The following is a 17,205-nucleotide window of genomic DNA, read 5'->3' on the forward strand; positions in this document are numbered from 1 at the left end:
TTGCCAAGCTTCCCTTTCCTGCTTTCATATTATCAAGAAAATATCATGAAGATCATTGAATTATAAATTATTGCCTCACCCCTTCCGATCGCCTGACGAACGCCTGACAAACGCCATTCTCACCCTGGCGGGCAAGCCCTGCCGGGCAAAGCCAAATAAGCCATGCATATTTACAGTTCCTTTGAAAGGCAGAGCGAGGACTAGGACCTCTGTTCCGACTGAATCTGCATCCACAGAAAGGATGTTATAAGGCCCTACAAATTTCACCAAGGAGATGTGAAAGTCTTCCCCCATAAAATACTTTTTTTCCCAGATACCCCGGCTCTTAGGCAAATGAGGTTACTCCTCAAAACCCCACCCCCACTCACCATAAATATCCTTCTCTCCTGCTGTCCATTCAAATGATACAAGGTATCTTGTACATAGAGAGAAAGGGAGAATAGGCAGACTTGCTTCAAAGATTTGGTGACTTTGGATGGGTGGGTTGAATGAAGAAGTGAACCTGGTTTCTGGGAAAGGAGTATCGAGATGAAGATGAGGAAAAGTGAACATGGACCACATTCATAGGTTAGAGAAATACATTTAATAGGTTGAATGGTTTTGAAAAGTGAACTTCGAGCAGTAATTGTTGTTTTTTAAACTGCAAAGAAATTAAAAATGAATGTGGGATTGGAGGCACACTCTGAGCAGAAAAGCACCATAAGCTGCTATGGTGCAACTCAAGATGGTGAATAGAACCTTTAATATGATGATGCTCTTCTTTTGCTAGTTTTTTCGAGTCACCTTTTATTGTAAGTAGCTGATACAGCATTTTTTGCAGCTCTTCAGTTTATGGTTATCATGTGAGAACACTGTTTTCATCATATTTATTATTCTACAAATGTATTTTTAAATGCACTGATGTGGTGTTTGCATGAAATGCAAGATGGCACATCATGGAATGTTTAAACTGAGCATCGCGGAGGATATGTGATATTTGGCACCCAGAGGAGTAGGACACGTAGATCCTATAAGAAGTAAAGACTCTCTAGCAAGGGCCGTCCATACTCTGAGTTTAAACTTTACTTTTTGTGAAATGGTTTATGAAAAACAACACGGCTGCTCCAGGTGAGGCTCGAACTCACAACCTCGGCATGGCTCAGTGCAAGTACTGCTGTATAAGTACCGCGCGCTAACCGATTGCACCACTGGAGCTCTCTCTTTTCACATCTCCCCAGGTGAGCCATCTACAGCTGACCAAGTAGATGACAGACACTGCTCCATCATTCACTGTGCAAGATCGACTCACATGCTAGCATGTTATCATGACTATTAAAAATACAGTCCAAACGGAATAGATTCTATAATTGTCCTATAACATATGCTCTGTCTATTCAAAACCCCATAGAATTATATCTTGACAGTTCTGACAAAGTCTCGGGGAATCTTATGAATATTTGTAATTAGCACATAGTAAGAATTTCCCAAAAATGAAATGTAGGTCCCTGATTGGGGGAAGACGTGGAATGTGAGATCTTGCCTCAGCTGTTTTTTTCTTTTTTAGGTACAGTATATTGACACTTCAGTACCTTTTGTGAAGCAAGGTTTCAGATGGGGCTGTAGGGCAGACGAGGTGGCTGAGTGGTTAAGGCGATGGACTGCTAATCCATTGTGCTCTGCACGCGTGGGTTCGAATCCCACCTTCGTCGGAAAGCCATCAGAGTCTCTTTTGATGGCCAGCATTTCTTGTAGTATAATTACACTCTCTTTCAAGACAGAGCCAGGATCCGCTAGATGGGATCATCTGACTGTTCCATTTTAACAAATATGTCAAATAAAGTGAAGTATTTTGTGCGTAATAGAAATTAGATCTTTCATGGAGTTTCCAGAGGATTGCCTTTCACTCACTCCTGGCTTATTAACCAGTTTGGATAAATAGATTGATAAGAAAGCAGCTCTTACTCCTAAAGTTTAGGCATTCTCAAATGAATGACTGTTAACATATGTCTGCCCCACAGAGACAGATCACTTCTAATAAGTGGGTTCTCTATATGTCACTGATTGCAGACATACTAACTAGAGCTATCGGTATGGTCTTGAATGCGAAAACTCTTATTTTCTCATATGAAAATGTAGTTTTTCATACTTCCAAAAAAAGTGCCTTAAGCATGGTCTTCAATGTGTGCGCGCACGTGGACATTCATATGCAACTACGTTTCCATATAGAGTCTCAAAATCATAGATATATTCATACCTCAGTAAGAATACATGTTGCAATTTACATCCTGCGTGCAGACTGGCCTTGTAGCTCAGTGGCAAAGCACTGGTCTTGTAAACCAGGGGTCATGAGTTCAAGCCTCATCAGGGCCTTTTTACATGAGTCTTTCTGTATGTTGTTTTCAAGTCATTCTTCCCTGGAGTCACACCTTGCTTTAGGATTGCTTATTGCCAAGCTTCCCTTTCCTGCTTTCATATTATCAAGAAAATATCATGAAGATCATTGAATTATAAATGATTGCCTCACCCCTTCCGATCGCCTGACGAACGCCTGACAAACGTCATTCTCACCCTGCCGGGCAAAGCAAATAAGCCATGCATATTTACAGTTCCTTTGAAAGGCAGAGCGAGGACTAGGACCTCTGTTCCGACTGAATCTGCATCCACAGAAAGGATGTTATAAGGCCCTACAAATTTCACCAAGGAGATGTGAAAGTCTTCCCCAATAAAATACTTTTTTTCCCAGATACCCCGGCTCTTAGGCAAATGAGGTTACTCCTCAAAACCCCACCCCCACTCACCATAAATATCCTTCTCTCCTGCTGTCCATTCAAATGATACAAGGTATCTTGTACATAGAGAGAAAGGGAGAATAGGCAGACTTGCTTCAAAGATTTGATGACTTTGGATGGGTGGGTTGAATGAAGAAGTGAACCTGGTTTCTGGGAAAGGAGTATCGAGATGAAGATGAGGAAAAGTGAACATGGACCACATTCATAGGTTAGAGAAATACATTTAATAGGTTGAATGGTTTTGAAAAGTGAACTTCGAGCAGTAATTGTTGTTTTTTAAACTGCAAAGAAATTAAAAATGAATGTGGGATTGGAGGCACACTCTGAGCAGAAAAGCACCATAAGCTGCTATGGTGCAACTCAAGATGGTGAATAGAACCTTTAATATGATGATGCTCTTCTTTTGCTAGTTTTTTCGAGTCACCTTTTATTGTAAGTAGCTGATACAGCATTTTTTGCAGCTCTTCAGTTTATGGTTATCATGTGAGAACACTGTTTTCATCATATTTATTATTCTACAAATGTATTTTTAAATGCACTGATGTGGTGTTTGCATGAAATGCAAGATGGCACATCATGGAATGTTTAAACTGAGCATCGCGGAGGATATGTGATATTTGGCACCCAGAGGAGTAGGACACGTAGATCCTATAAGAAGTAAAGACTCTCTAGCAAGGGCCGTCCATACTCTGAGTTTAAACTTTACTTTTTGTGAAATGGTTTATGAAAAACAACACGGCTGCTCCAGGTGAGGCTCGAACTCACAACCTCGGCATGGCTCAGTGCAAGTACTGCTGTATAAGTACCGCGCGCTAACCGATTGCGCCACTGGAGCTCTCTCTTTTCACATCTCCCCAGGTGAGCCATCTACAGCTGACCAAGTAGATGACAGACACTGCTCCATCATTCACTGTGCAAGATCGACTCACATGCTAGCATGTTATCATGACTATTAAAAATACAGTCCAAACGGAATAGATTCTATAATTGTCCTATAACATATGCTCTGTCTATTCAAAACCCCATAGAATTATATCTTGACAGTTCTGACAAAGTCTAGGGGAATCTTATGAATATTTGTAATTAGCACATAGTAAGAATTTCCCAAAAATGAAATGTAGGTCCCTGATTGGGGGAAGACGTGGAATGTGAGATCTTGCCTCAGCTGTTTTTTTCTTTTTTAGGTACAGTATATTGACACTTCAGTACCTTTTGTGAAGCAAGGTTTCAGATGGGGCTGTAGGGCAGACGAGGTGGCCGAGTGGTTAAGGCGATGGACTGCTAATCCATTGTGCTCTGCACGCGTGGGTTCGAATCCCACCTTCGTCGGAAAGCCATCAGAGTCTCTTTTGATGGCCAGCATTTCTTGTAGTATAATTACACTCTCTTTCAAGACAGAGCCAGGATCCGCTAGATGGGATCATCTGACTGTTCCATTTTAACAAATATGTCAAATAAAGTGAAGTATTTTGTGCGTAATAGAAATTAGATCTTTCATGGAGTTTCCAGAGGATTGCCTTTCACTCACTCCTGGCTTATTAACCAGTTTGGATAAATAGATTGATAAGAAAGCAGGTCTTACTCCTAAAGTTTAGGCCGTCTCAAATGAATGACTGTTAACATATGTCTGCCCCACAGAGACAGATCACTTCTAATAAGTGGGTTCTCTATATGTCACTGATTGCAGACATACTAACTAGAGCTATCGGTATGGTCTTGAATGCGAAAACTCTTATTTTCTCATATGAAAATGTAGTTTTTCATACTTCCAAAAAAAGTGCCTTAAGCATGGTCTTCAATGTGTGCGCGCACGTGGACATTCATATGCAACTACGTTTCCATACAGAGTCTCAAAATCATAGATATATTCATACCTCAGTAAGAATACATGTTGCAATTTACATCTTGCGTGCAGACTGGCCTTGTAGCTCAGTGGCAGAGCACTGGTCTTGTAAACCAGGGGTCATGAGTTCAAGCCTCATCAGGGCCTTTTTACATGAGTCTTTCTGTATGTTGTTTTCAAGTCATTCTTCCCTGGAGTCACACCTTGCTTTAGGATTGCTTATTGCCAAGCTTCCCTTTCCTGCTTTCATATTATCAAGAAAATATCATGAAGATCATTGAATTATAAATTATTGCCTCACCCCTTCCGATCGCCTGACGAACGCCTGACAAACGCCATTCTCACCCTGGCGGGCAAGCCCTGCCGGGCAAAGCCAAATAAGCCATGCATATTTACAGTTCCTTTGAAAGGCAGAGCGAGGACTAGGACCTCTGTTCCGACTGAATCTGCATCCACAGAAAGGATGTTATAAGGCCCTACAAATTTCACCAAGGAGATGTGAAAGTCTTCCCCCATAAAATACTTTTTTTCCCAGATACCCCGGCTCTTAGGCAAATGAGGTTACTCCTCAAAACCCCACCCCCACTCACCATAAATATCCTTCTCTCCTGCTGTCCATTCAAATGATACAAGGTATCTTGTACATAGAGAGAAAGGGAGAATAGGCAGACTTGCTTCAAAGATTTGGTGACTTTGGATGGGTGGGTTGAATGAAGAAGTGAACCTGGTTTCTGGGAAAGGAGTATCGAGATGAAGATGAGGAAAAGTGAACATGGACCACATTCATAGGTTAGAGAAATACATTTAATAGGTTGAATGGTTTTGAAAAGTGAACTTCGAGCAGTAATTGTTGTTTTTTAAACTGCAAAGAAATTAAAAATGAATGTGGGATTGGAGGCACACTCTGAGCAGAAAAGCACCATAAGCTGCTATGGTGCAACTCAAGATGGTGAATAGAACCTTTAATATGATGATGCTCTTCTTTTGCTAGTTTTTTCGAGTCACCTTTTATTGTAAGTAGCTGATACAGCATTTTTTGCAGCTCTTCAGTTTATGGTTATCATGTGAGAACACTGTTTTCATCATATTTATTATTCTACAAATGTATTTTTAAATGCACTGATGTGGTGTTTGCATGAAATGCAAGATGGCACATCATGGAATGTTTAAACTGAGCATCGCGGAGGATATGTGATATTTGGCACCCAGAGGAGTAGGACACGTAGATCCTATAAGAAGTAAAGACTCTCTAGCAAGGGCCGTCCATACTCTGAGTTTAAACTTTACTTTTTGTGAAATGGTTTATGAAAAACAACACGGCTGCTCCAGGTGAGGCTCGAACTCACAACCTCGGCATGGCTCAGTGCAAGTACTGCTGTACAAGTACCGCGCGCTAACCGATTGCACCACTGGAGCTCTCTCTTTTCACATCTCCCCAGGTGAGCCATCTACAGCTGACCAAGTAGATGACAGACACTGCTCCATCATTCACTGTGCAAGATCGACTCACATGCTAGCATGTTATCATGACTATTAAAAATACAGTCCAAACGGAATAGATTCTATAATTGTCCTATAACATATGCTCTGTCTATTCAAAACCCCATAGAATTATATCTTGACAGTTCTGACAAAGTCTCGGGGAATCTTATGAATATTTGTAATTAGCACATAGTAAGAATTTCCCAAAAATGAAATGTAGGTCCCTGATTGGGGGAAGACGTGGAATGTGAGATCTTGCCTCAGCTGTTTTTTTCTTTTTTAGGTACAGTATATTGACACTTCAGTACCTTTTGTGAAGCAAGGTTTCAGATGGGGCTGTAGGGCAGACGAGGTGGCCGAGTGGTTAAGGCGATGGACTGCTAATCCATTGTGCTCTGCACGCGTGGGTTCGAATCCCACCTTCGTCGGAAAGCCATCAGAGTCTCTTTTGATGGCCAGCATTTCTTGTAGTATAATTACACTCTCTTTCAAGACAGAGCCAGGATCCGCTAGATGGGATCATCTGACTGTTCCATTTTAACAAATATGTCAAATAAAGTGAAGTATTTTGTGCGTAATAGAAATTAGATCTTTCATGGAGTTTCCAGAGGATTGCCTTTCACTCACTCCTGGCTTATTAACCAGTTTGGATAAATAGATTGATAAGAAAGCAGCTCTTACTCCTAAAGTTTAGGCATTCTCAAATGAATGACTGTTAACATATGTCTGCCCCACAGAGACAGATCACTTCTAATAAGTGGGTTCTCTATATGTCACTGATTGCAGACATACTAACTAGAGCTATCGGTATGGTCTTGAATGCGAAAACTCTTATTTTCTCATATGAAAATGTAGTTTTTCATACTTCCAAAAAAAGTGCCTTAAGCATGGTCTTCAATGTGTGCGCGCACGTGGACATTCATATGCAACTACGTTTCCATACAGAGTCTCAAAATCATAGATATATTCATACCTCAGTAAGAATACATGTTGCAATTTACATCCTGCTTGCAGACTGGCCTTGTAGCTCAGTGGCAGAGCACTGGTCTTGTAATCCAGGGGTCATGAGTTCAAGCCTCATCAGGGCCTTTTTACATGAGTCTTTCTGTATGTTGTTTTCAAGTCATTCTTCCCTGGAGTCACACCTTGCTTTAGGATTGCTTATTGCCAAGCTTCCCTTTCCTGCTTTCATATTATCAAGAAAATATCATGAAGATCATTGAATTATAAATTATTGCCTCACCCCTTCCGATCGCCTGACGAACGCCTGACAAACGCCATTCTCACCCTGGCGGGCAAGCCCTGCCGGGCAAAGCCAAATAAGCCATGCATATTTACAGTTCCTTTGAAAGGCAGAGCGAGGACTAGGACCTCTGTTCCGACTGAATCTGCATCCACAGAAAGGATGTTATAAGGCCCTACAAATTTCACCAAGGAGATGTGAAAGTCTTCCCCCATAAAATACTTTTTTTCCCAGATACCCCGGCTCTTAGGCAAATGAGGTTACTCCTCAAAACCCCACCCCCACTCACCATAAATATCCTTCTCTCCTGCTGTCCATTCAAATGATACAAGGTATCTTGTACATAGAGAGAAAGGGAGAATAGGCAGACTTGCTTCAAAGATTTGGTGACTTTGGATGGGTGGGTTGAATGAAGAAGTGAACCTGGTTTCTGGGAAAGGAGTATCGAGATGAAGATGAGGAAAAGTGAACATGGACCACATTCATAGGTTAGAGAAATACATTTAATAGGTTGAATGGTTTTGAAAAGTGAACTTCGAGCAGTAATTGTTGTTTTTTAAACTGCAAAGAAATTAAAAATGAATGTGGGATTGGAGGCACACTCTGAGCAGAAAAGCACCATAAGCTGCTATGGTGCAACTCAAGATGGTGAATAGAACCTTTAATATGATGATGCTCTTCTTTTGCTAGTTTTTTCGAGTCACCTTTTATTGTAAGTAGCTGATACAGCATTTTTTGCAGCTCTTCAGTTTATGGTTATCATGTGAGAACACTGTTTTCATCATATTTATTATTCTACAAATGTATTTTTAAATGCACTGATGTGGTGTTTGCATGAAATGCAAGATGGCACATCATGGAATGTTTAAACTGAGCATCGCGGAGGATATGTGATATTTGGCACCCAGAGGAGTAGGACACGTAGATCCTATAAGAAGTAAAGACTCTCTAGCAAGGGCCGTCCATACTCTGAGTTTAAACTTTACTTTTTGTGAAATGGTTTATGAAAAACAACACGGCTGCTCCAGGTGAGGCTCGAACTCACAACCTCGGCATGGCTCAGTGCAAGTACTGCTGTATAAGTACCGCGCGCTAACCGATTGCACCACTGGAGCTCTCTCTTTTCACATCTCCCCAGGTGAGCCATCTACAGCTGACCAAGTAGATGACAGACACTGCTCCATCATTCACTGTGCAAGATCGACTCACATGCTAGCATGTTATCATGACTATTAAAAATACAGTCCAAACGGAATAGATTCTATAATTGTCCTATAACATATGCTCTGTCTATTGAAAACCCCATAGAATTATATCTTGACAGTTCTGACAAAGTCTCGGGGAATCTTATGAATATTTGTAATTAGCACATAGTAAGAATTTCCCAAAAATGAAATGTAGGTCCCTGATTGGGGGAAGACGTGGAATGTGAGATCTTGCCTCAGCTGTTTTTTTCTTTTTTAGGTACAGTATATTGACACTTCAGTACCTTTTGTGAAGCAAGGTTTCAGATGGGGCTGTAGGGCAGACGAGGTGGCTGAGTGGTTAAGGCGATGGACTGCTAATCCATTGTGCTCTGCACGCGTGGGTTCGAATCCCACCTTCGTCGGAAAGCCATCAGAGTCTCTTTTGATGGCCAGCATTTCTTGTAGTATAATTACACTCTCTTTCAAGACAGAGCCAGGATCCGCTAGATGGGATCATCTGACTGTTCCATTTTAACAAATATGTCAAATAAAGTGAAGTATTTTGTGCGTAATAGAAATTAGATCTTTCATGGAGTTTCCAGAGGATTGCCTTTCACTCACTCCTGGCTTATTAACCAGTTTGGATAAATAGATTGATAAGAAAGCAGCTCTTACTCCTAAAGTTTAGGCATTCTCAAATGAATGACTGTTAACATATGTCTGCCCCACAGAGACAGATCACTTCTAATAAGTGGGTTCTCTATATGTCACTGATTGCAGACATACTAACTAGAGCTATCGGTATGGTCTTGAATGCAAAAACTCTTATTTTCTCATATGAAAATGTAGTTTTTCATACTTCCAAAAAAAGTGCCTTAAGCATGGTCTTCAATGTGTGCGCGCACGTGGACATTCATATGCAACTACGTTTCCATATAGAGTCTCAAAATCATAGATATATTCATACCACAGTAAGAATACATGTTGCAATTTACATCCTGCGTGCAGACTGGCCTTGTAGCTCAGTGGCAGAGCACTGGTCTTGTAAACCAGGGGTCATGAGTTCAAGCCTCATCAGGGCCTTTTTACATGAGTCTTTCTGTATGTTGTTTTCAAGTCATTCTTCCCTGGAGTCACACCTTGCTTTAGGATTGCTTATTGCCAAGCTTCCCTTTCCTGCTTTCATATTATCAAGAAAATATCATGAAGATCATTGAATTATAAATGATTGCCTCACCCCTTCCGATCGCCTGACGAACGCCTGACAAACGTCATTCTCACCCTGCCGGGCAAAGCAAATAAGCCATGCATATTTACAGTTCCTTTGAAAGGCAGAGCGAGGACTAGGACCTCTGTTCCGACTGAATCTGCATCCACAGAAAGGATGTTATAAGGCCCTACAAATTTCACCAAGGAGATGTGAAAGTCTTCCCCAATAAAATACTTTTTTTCCCAGATACCCCGGCTCTTAGGCAAATGAGGTTACTCCTCAAAACCCCACCCCCACTCACCATAAATATCCTTCTCTCCTGCTGTCCATTCAAATGATACAAGGTATCTTGTACATAGAGAGAAAGGGAGAATAGGCAGACTTGCTTCAAAGATTTGATGACTTTGGATGGGTGGGTTGAATGAAGAAGTGAACCTGGTTTCTGGGAAAGGAGTATCGAGATGAAGATGAGGAAAAGTGAACATGGACCACATTCATAGGTTAGAGAAATACATTTAATAGGTTGAATGGTTTTGAAAAGTGAACTTCGAGCAGTAATTGTTGTTTTTTAAACTGCAAAGAAATTAAAAATGAATGTGGGATTGGAGGCACACTCTGAGCAGAAAAGCACCATAAGCTGCTATGGTGCAACTCAAGATGGTGAATAGAACCTTTAATATGATGATGCTCTTCTTTTGCTAGTTTTTTCGAGTCACCTTTTATTGTAAGTAGCTGATACAGCATTTTTTGCAGCTCTTCAGTTTATGGTTATCATGTGAGAACACTGTTTTCATCATATTTATTATTCTACAAATGTATTTTTAAATGCACTGATGTGGTGTTTGCATGAAATGCAAGATGGCACATCATGGAATGTTTAAACTGAGCATCGCGGAGGATATGTGATATTTGGCACCCAGAGGAGTAGGACACGTAGATCCTATAAGAAGTAAAGACTCTCTAGCAAGGGCCGTCCATACTCTGAGTTTAAACTTTACTTTTTGTGAAATGGTTTATGAAAAACAACACGGCTGCTCCAGGTGAGGCTCGAACTCACAACCTCGGCATGGCTCAGTGCAAGTACTGCTGTATAAGTACCGCGCGCTAACCGATTGCGCCACTGGAGCTCTCTCTTTTCACATCTCCCCAGGTGAGCCATCTACAGCTGACCAAGTAGATGACAGACACTGCTCCATCATTCACTGTGCAAGATCGACTCACATGCTAGCATGTTATCATGACTATTAAAAATACAGTCCAAACGGAATAGATTCTATAATTGTCCTATAACATATGCTCTGTCTATTCAAAACCCCATAGAATTATATCTTGACAGTTCTGACAAAGTCTAGGGGAATCTTATGAATATTTGTAATTAGCACATAGTAAGAATTTCCCAAAAATGAAATGTAGGTCCCTGATTGGGGGAAGACGTGGAATGTGAGATCTTGCCTCAGCTGTTTTTTTCTTTTTTAGGTACAGTATATTGACACTTCAGTACCTTTTGTGAAGCAAGGTTTCAGATGGGGCTGTAGGGCAGACGAGGTGGCCGAGTGGTTAAGGCGATGGACTGCTAATCCATTGTGCTCTGCACGCGTGGGTTCGAATCCCACCTTCGTCGGAAAGCCATCAGAGTCTCTTTTGATGGCCAGCATTTCTTGTAGTATAATTACACTCTCTTTCAAGACAGAGCCAGGATCCGCTAGATGGGATCATCTGACTGTTCCATTTTAACAAATATGTCAAATAAAGTGAAGTATTTTGTGCGTAATAGAAATTAGATCTTTCATGGAGTTTCCAGAGGATTGCCTTTCACTCACTCCTGGCTTATTAACCAGTTTGGATAAATAGATTGATAAGAAAGCAGCTCTTACTCCTAAAGTTTAGGCCGTCTCAAATGAATGACTGTTAACATATGTCTGCCCCACAGAGACAGATCACTTCTAATAAGTGGGTTCTCTATATGTCACTGATTGCAGACATACTAACTAGAGCTATCGGTATGGTCTTGAATGCGAAAACTCTTATTTTCTCATATGAAAATGTAGTTTTTCATACTTCCAAAAAAAGTGCCTTAAGCATGGTCTTCAATGTGTGCGCGCACGTGGACATTCATATGCAACTACGTTTCCATACAGAGTCTCAAAATCATAGATATATTCATACCTCAGTAAGAATACATGTTGCAATTTACATCCTGCGTGCAGACTGGCCTTGTAGCTCAGTGGCAGAGCACTGGTCTTGTAAACCAGGGGTCATGAGTTCAAGCCTCATCAGGGCCTTTTTACATGAGTCTTTCTGTATGTTGTTTTCAAGTCATTCTTCCCTGGAGTCACACCTTGCTTTAGGATTGCTTATTGCCAAGCTTCCCTTTCCTGCTTTCATATTATCAAGAAAATATCATGAAGATCATTGAATTATAAATTATTGCCTCACCCCTTCCGATCGCCTGACGAACGCCTGACAAACGCCATTCTCACCCTGCCGGGCAAAGCCAAATAAGCCATGCATATTTACAGTTCCTTTGAAAGGCAGAGCAAGGACTAGGACCTCTGTTCCGACTGAATCTGCATCCACAGAAAGGATGTTATAAGGCCCTACAAATTTCACCAAGGAGATGTGAAAGTCTTCCCCCATAAAATACTTTTTTTCCCAGATACCCCGGCTCTTAGGCAAATGAGGTTACTCCTCAAAACCCCACCCCCACTCACCATAAATATCCTTCTCTCCTGCTGTCCATTCAAATGATACAAGGTATCTTGTACATAGAGAGAAAGGGAGAATAGGCAGACTTGCTTCAAAGATTTGGTGACTTTGGATGGGTGGGTTGAATGAAGAAGTGAACCTGGTTTCTGGGAAAGGAGTATCGAGATGAAGATGAGGAAAAGTGAACATGGACCACATTCATAGGTTAGAGAAATACATTTAATAGGTTGAATGGTTTTGAAAAGTGAACTTCGAGCAGTAATTGTTGTTTTTTAAACTGCAAAGAAATTAAAAATGAATGTGGGATTGGAGGCACACTCTGAGCAGAAAAGCACCATAAGCTGCTATGGTGCAACTCAAGATGGTGAATAGAACCTTTAATATGATGATGCTCTTCTTTTGCTAGTTTTTTCGAGTCACCTTTTATTGTAAGTAGCTGATACAGCATTTTTTGCAGCTCTTCAGTTTATGGTTATCATGTGAGAACACTGTTTTCATCATATTTATTATTCTACAAATGTATTTTTAAATGCACTGATGTGGTGTTTGCATGAAATGCAAGATGGCACATCATGGAATGTTTAAACTGAGCATCGCGGAGGATATGTGATATTTGGCACCCAGAGGAGTAGGACACGTAGATCCTATAAGAAGTAAAGACTCTCTAGCAAGGGCCGTCCATACTCTGAGTTTAAACTTTACTTTTTGTGAAATGGTTTATGAAAAACAACACGGCTGCTCCAGGTGAGGCTCGAACTCACAACCTCGGCATGGCTCAGTGCAAGTACTGCTGTATAAGTACCGCGCGCTAACCGATTGCACCACTGGAGCTCTCTCTTTTCACATCTCCCCAGGTGAGCCATCTACAGCTGACCAAGTAGATGACAGACACTGCTCCATCATTCACTGTGCAAGATCGACTCACATGCTAGCATGTTATCATGACTATTAAAAATACAGTCCAAACGGAATAGATTCTATAATTGTCCTATAACATATGCTCTGTCTATTCAAAACCCCATAGAATTATATCTTGACAGTTCTGACAAAGTCTCGGGGAATCTTATGAATATTTGTAATTAGCACATAGTAAGAATTTCCCAAAAATGAAATGTAGGTCCCTGATTGGGGGAAGACGTGGAATGTGAGATCTTGCCTCAGCTGTTTTTTTCTTTTTTAGGTACAGTATATTGACACTTCAGTACCTTTTGTGAAGCAAGGTTTCAGATGGGGCTGTAGGGCAGATGAGGTGGCTGAGTGGTTAAGGCGATGGACTGCTAATCCATTGTCCTCTGCACGCGTGGGTTCGAATCCCACCTTCGTCGGAAAGCCATCAGAGTCTCTTTTGATGGCCAGCATTTCTTGTAGTATAATTACACTCTCTTTCAAGACAGAGCCAGGATCCGCTAGATGGGATCATCTGACTGTTCCATTTTAACAAATATGTCAAATAAAGTGAAGTATTTTGTGCGTAATAGAAATTAGATCTTTCATGGAGTTTCCAGAGGATTGCCTTTCACTCACTCCTGGCTTATTAACCAGTTTGGATAAATAGATTGATAAGAAAGCAGCTCTTACTCCTAAAGTTTAGGCATTCTCAAATGAATGACTGTTAACATATGTCTGCCCCACAGAGACAGATCACTTCTAATAAGTGGGTTCTCTATATGTCACTGATTGCAGACATACTAACTAGAGCTATCGGTATGGTCTTGAATGCGAAAACTCTTATTTTCTCATATGAAAATGTAGTTTTTCATACTTCCAAAAAAAGTGCCTTAAGCATGGTCTTCAATGTGTGCGCGCACGTGGACATTCATATGCAACTACGTTTCCATATAGAGTCTCAAAATCATAGATATATTCATACCTCAGTAAGAATACATGTTGCAATTTACATCCTGCGTGCAGACTGGCCTTGTAGCTCAGTGGCAGAGCACTGGTCTTGTAAACCAGGGGTCATGAGTTCAAGCCTCATCAGGGCCTTTTTACATGAGTCTTTCTGTATGTTGTTTTCAAGTCATTCTTCCCTGGAGTCACACCTTGCTTTAGGATTGCTTATTGCCAAGCTTCCCTTTCCTGCTTTCATATTATCAAGAAAATATCATGAAGATCATTGAATTATAAATGATTGCCTCACCCCTTCCGATCGTCTGACGAACGCCTGACAAACGTCATTCTCACCCTGCCGGGCAAAGCCAAATAAGCCATGCATATTTACAGTTCCTTTGAAAGGCAGAGCGAGGACTAGGACCTCTGTTCCGACTGAATCTGCATCCACGGAAAGGATGTTATAAGGCCCTACAAATTTCACCAAGGAGATGTGAAAGTCTTCCCCAATAAAATACTTTTTTTCCCAGATACCCCGGCTCTTAGGCAAATGAGGTTACTCCTCAAAACCCCACCCCCACTCACCATAAATATCCTTCTCTCCTGCTGTCCATTCAAATGATACAAGGTATCTTGTACATAGAGAGAAAGGGAGAATAGGCAGACTTGCTTCAAAGATTTGATGACTTTGGATGGGTGGGTTGAATGAAGAAGTGAACCTGGTTTCTGGGAAAGGAGTATCGAGATGAAGATGAGGAAAAGTGAACATGGACCACATTCATAGGTTAGAGAAATACATTTAATAGGTTGAATGGTTTTGAAAAGTGAACTTCGAGCAGTAATTGTTGTTTTTTAAACTGCAAAGAAATTAAAAATGAATGTGGGATTGGAGGCACACTCTGAGCAGAAAAGCACCATAAGCTGCTATGGTGCAACTCAAGATGGTGAATAGAACCTTTAATATGATGATGCTCTTCTTTTGCTAGTTTTTTCGAGTCACCTTTTATTGTAAGTAGCTGATACAGCATTTTTTGCAGCTCTTCAGTTTATGGTTATCATGTGAGAACACTGTTTTCATCATATTTATTATTCTACAAATGTATTTTTAAATGCACTGATGTGGTGTTTGCATGAAATGCAAGATGGCACATCATGGAATGTTTAAACTGAGCATCGCGGAGGATATGTGATATTTGGCACCCAGAGGAGTAGGACACGTAGATCCTATAAGAAGTAAAGACTCTCTAGCAAGGGCCGTCCATACTCTGAGTTTAAACTTTACTTTTTGTGAAATGGTTTATGAAAAACAACACAGCTGCTCCAGGTGAGGCTCGAACTCACAACCTCGGCATGGCTCAGTGCAAGTACTGCTGTATAAGTACTGCGCGCTAACCGATTGCGCCACTGGAGCTCTCTCTTTTCACATCTCCCCAGGTGAGCCATCTACAGCTGACCAAGTAGATGACAGACACTGCTCCATCATTCACTGTGCAAGATCGACTCACATGCTAGCATGTTATCATGACTATTAAAAATACAGTCCAAACGGAATAGATTCTATAATTGTCCTATAACATATGCTCTGTCTATTCAAAACCCCATAGAATTATATCTTGACAGTTCTGACAAAGTCTAGGGGAATCTTATGAATATTTGTAATTAGCACATAGTAAGAATTTCCCAAAAATGAAATGTAGGTCCCTGATTGGGGGAAGACGTGGAATGTGAGATCTTGCCTCAGCTGTTTTTTTCTTTTTTAGGTACAGTATATTGACACTTCAGTACCTTTTGTGAAGCAAGGTTTCAGATGGGGCTGTAGGGCAGACGAGGTGGCCGAGTGGTTAAGGCGATGGACTGCTAATCCATTGTGCTCTGCACGCGTGGGTTCGAATCCCACCTTCGTCGGAAAGCCATCAGAGTCTCTTTTGATGGCCAGCATTTCTTGTAGTATAATTACACTCTCTTTCAAGACAGAGCCAGGATCCGCTAGATGAGATCATCTGACTGTTCCATTTTAACAAATATGTCAAATAAAGTGAAGTATTTTGTGCGTAATAGAAATTAGATCTTTCATGGAGTTTCCAGAGGATTGCCTTTCACTCACTCCTGGCTTATTAACCAGTTTGGATAAATAGATTGATAAGAAAGCAGCTCTTACTCCTAAAGTTTAGGCCGTCTCAAATGAATGACTGTTAACATATGTCTGCCCCACAGAGACAGATCACTTCTAATAAGTGGGTTCTCTATATGTCACTGATTGCAGACATACTAACTAGAGCTATCGGTATGGTCTTGAATGCGAAAACTCTTATTTTCTCATATGAAAATGTAGTTTTTCATACTTCCAAAAAAAGTGCCTTAAGCATGGTCTTCAATGTGTGCGCGCACGTGGACATTCATATGCAACTACGTTTCCATACAGAGTCTCAAAATCATAGATATATTCATACCTCAGTAAGAATACATGTTGCAATTTACATCCTGCGTGCAGACTGGCCTTGTAGCTCAGTGGCAGAGCACTGGTCTTGTAAACCAGGGGTCATGAGTTCAAGCCTCATCAGGGCCTTTTTACATGAGTCTTTCTGTATGTTGTTTTCAAGTCATTCTTCCCTGGAGTCACACCTTGCTTTAGGATTGCTTATTGCCAAGCTTCCCTTTCCTGCTTTCATATTATCAAGAAAATATCATGAAGATCATTGAATTATAAATGATTGCCTCACCCCTTCTGATCGCCTGACGAACGCCTGACAAACGTCATTCTCACCCTGCCGGGCAAAGCAAATAAGCCATGCATATTTACAGTTCCTTTGAAAGGCAGAGCGAGGACTAGGACCTCTGTTCCGACTGAATCTGCATCCACAGAAAGGATGTTATAAGGCCCTACAAATTTCACCAAGGAGATGTGAAAGTCTTCCCCAATAAAATACTTTTTTTCC

The 17,205-nt window shown here is 41.0% G+C and overlaps 10 non-coding genes across 10 annotated transcripts; 4 read left to right on the plus strand and 6 right to left on the minus strand.

Annotated features, from left to right (window-relative positions):
- Positions 1-1,099: 1,099 nt before the first annotated feature.
- On the minus strand, positions 1,100-1,194 carry TRNAI-UAU (transfer RNA isoleucine (anticodon UAU)). Its single transcript has 2 exons — positions 1,157-1,194; positions 1,100-1,135 (listed from the first exon to the last, which is right to left on the minus strand). It is a non-coding gene; the product is annotated as a tRNA-Ile (tRNA).
- Positions 1,195-3,508: 2,314 nt separating this feature from the next.
- Positions 3,509-3,603, minus strand: TRNAI-UAU (transfer RNA isoleucine (anticodon UAU)). The gene is made up of 2 exons: positions 3,566-3,603; positions 3,509-3,544 (listed from the first exon to the last, which is right to left on the minus strand). It is a non-coding gene; the product is annotated as a tRNA-Ile (tRNA).
- A 412-nt stretch (positions 3,604-4,015) lies between these two features.
- TRNAS-GCU (transfer RNA serine (anticodon GCU)) lies at positions 4,016-4,097 on the plus strand. The gene has a single exon. It is a non-coding gene; the product is annotated as a tRNA-Ser (tRNA).
- Positions 4,098-6,439: 2,342 nt separating this feature from the next.
- On the plus strand, positions 6,440-6,521 carry TRNAS-GCU (transfer RNA serine (anticodon GCU)). The gene has a single exon. It is a non-coding gene; the product is annotated as a tRNA-Ser (tRNA).
- Positions 6,522-8,356: 1,835 nt separating this feature from the next.
- On the minus strand, positions 8,357-8,451 carry TRNAI-UAU (transfer RNA isoleucine (anticodon UAU)). The gene is made up of 2 exons: positions 8,414-8,451; positions 8,357-8,392 (listed from the first exon to the last, which is right to left on the minus strand). It is a non-coding gene; the product is annotated as a tRNA-Ile (tRNA).
- A 2,314-nt stretch (positions 8,452-10,765) lies between these two features.
- On the minus strand, positions 10,766-10,860 carry TRNAI-UAU (transfer RNA isoleucine (anticodon UAU)). The gene is made up of 2 exons: positions 10,823-10,860; positions 10,766-10,801 (listed from the first exon to the last, which is right to left on the minus strand). It is a non-coding gene; the product is annotated as a tRNA-Ile (tRNA).
- A 412-nt stretch (positions 10,861-11,272) lies between these two features.
- TRNAS-GCU (transfer RNA serine (anticodon GCU)) lies at positions 11,273-11,354 on the plus strand. The gene has a single exon. It is a non-coding gene; the product is annotated as a tRNA-Ser (tRNA).
- A 1,821-nt stretch (positions 11,355-13,175) lies between these two features.
- On the minus strand, positions 13,176-13,270 carry TRNAI-UAU (transfer RNA isoleucine (anticodon UAU)). Its single transcript has 2 exons — positions 13,233-13,270; positions 13,176-13,211 (listed from the first exon to the last, which is right to left on the minus strand). It is a non-coding gene; the product is annotated as a tRNA-Ile (tRNA).
- A 2,315-nt stretch (positions 13,271-15,585) lies between these two features.
- TRNAI-UAU (transfer RNA isoleucine (anticodon UAU)) lies at positions 15,586-15,680 on the minus strand. The gene is made up of 2 exons: positions 15,643-15,680; positions 15,586-15,621 (listed from the first exon to the last, which is right to left on the minus strand). It is a non-coding gene; the product is annotated as a tRNA-Ile (tRNA).
- Positions 15,681-16,092: 412 nt separating this feature from the next.
- Positions 16,093-16,174, plus strand: TRNAS-GCU (transfer RNA serine (anticodon GCU)). The gene has a single exon. It is a non-coding gene; the product is annotated as a tRNA-Ser (tRNA).
- Positions 16,175-17,205: the final 1,031 nt, after the last annotated feature.

The sequence above is a fragment of the Triturus cristatus genome, chromosome 12, assembly GCF_964204655.1.
Source record: "Triturus cristatus chromosome 12, aTriCri1.1, whole genome shotgun sequence".
NCBI lineage: Eukaryota > Metazoa > Chordata > Amphibia > Caudata > Salamandridae > Triturus > Triturus cristatus.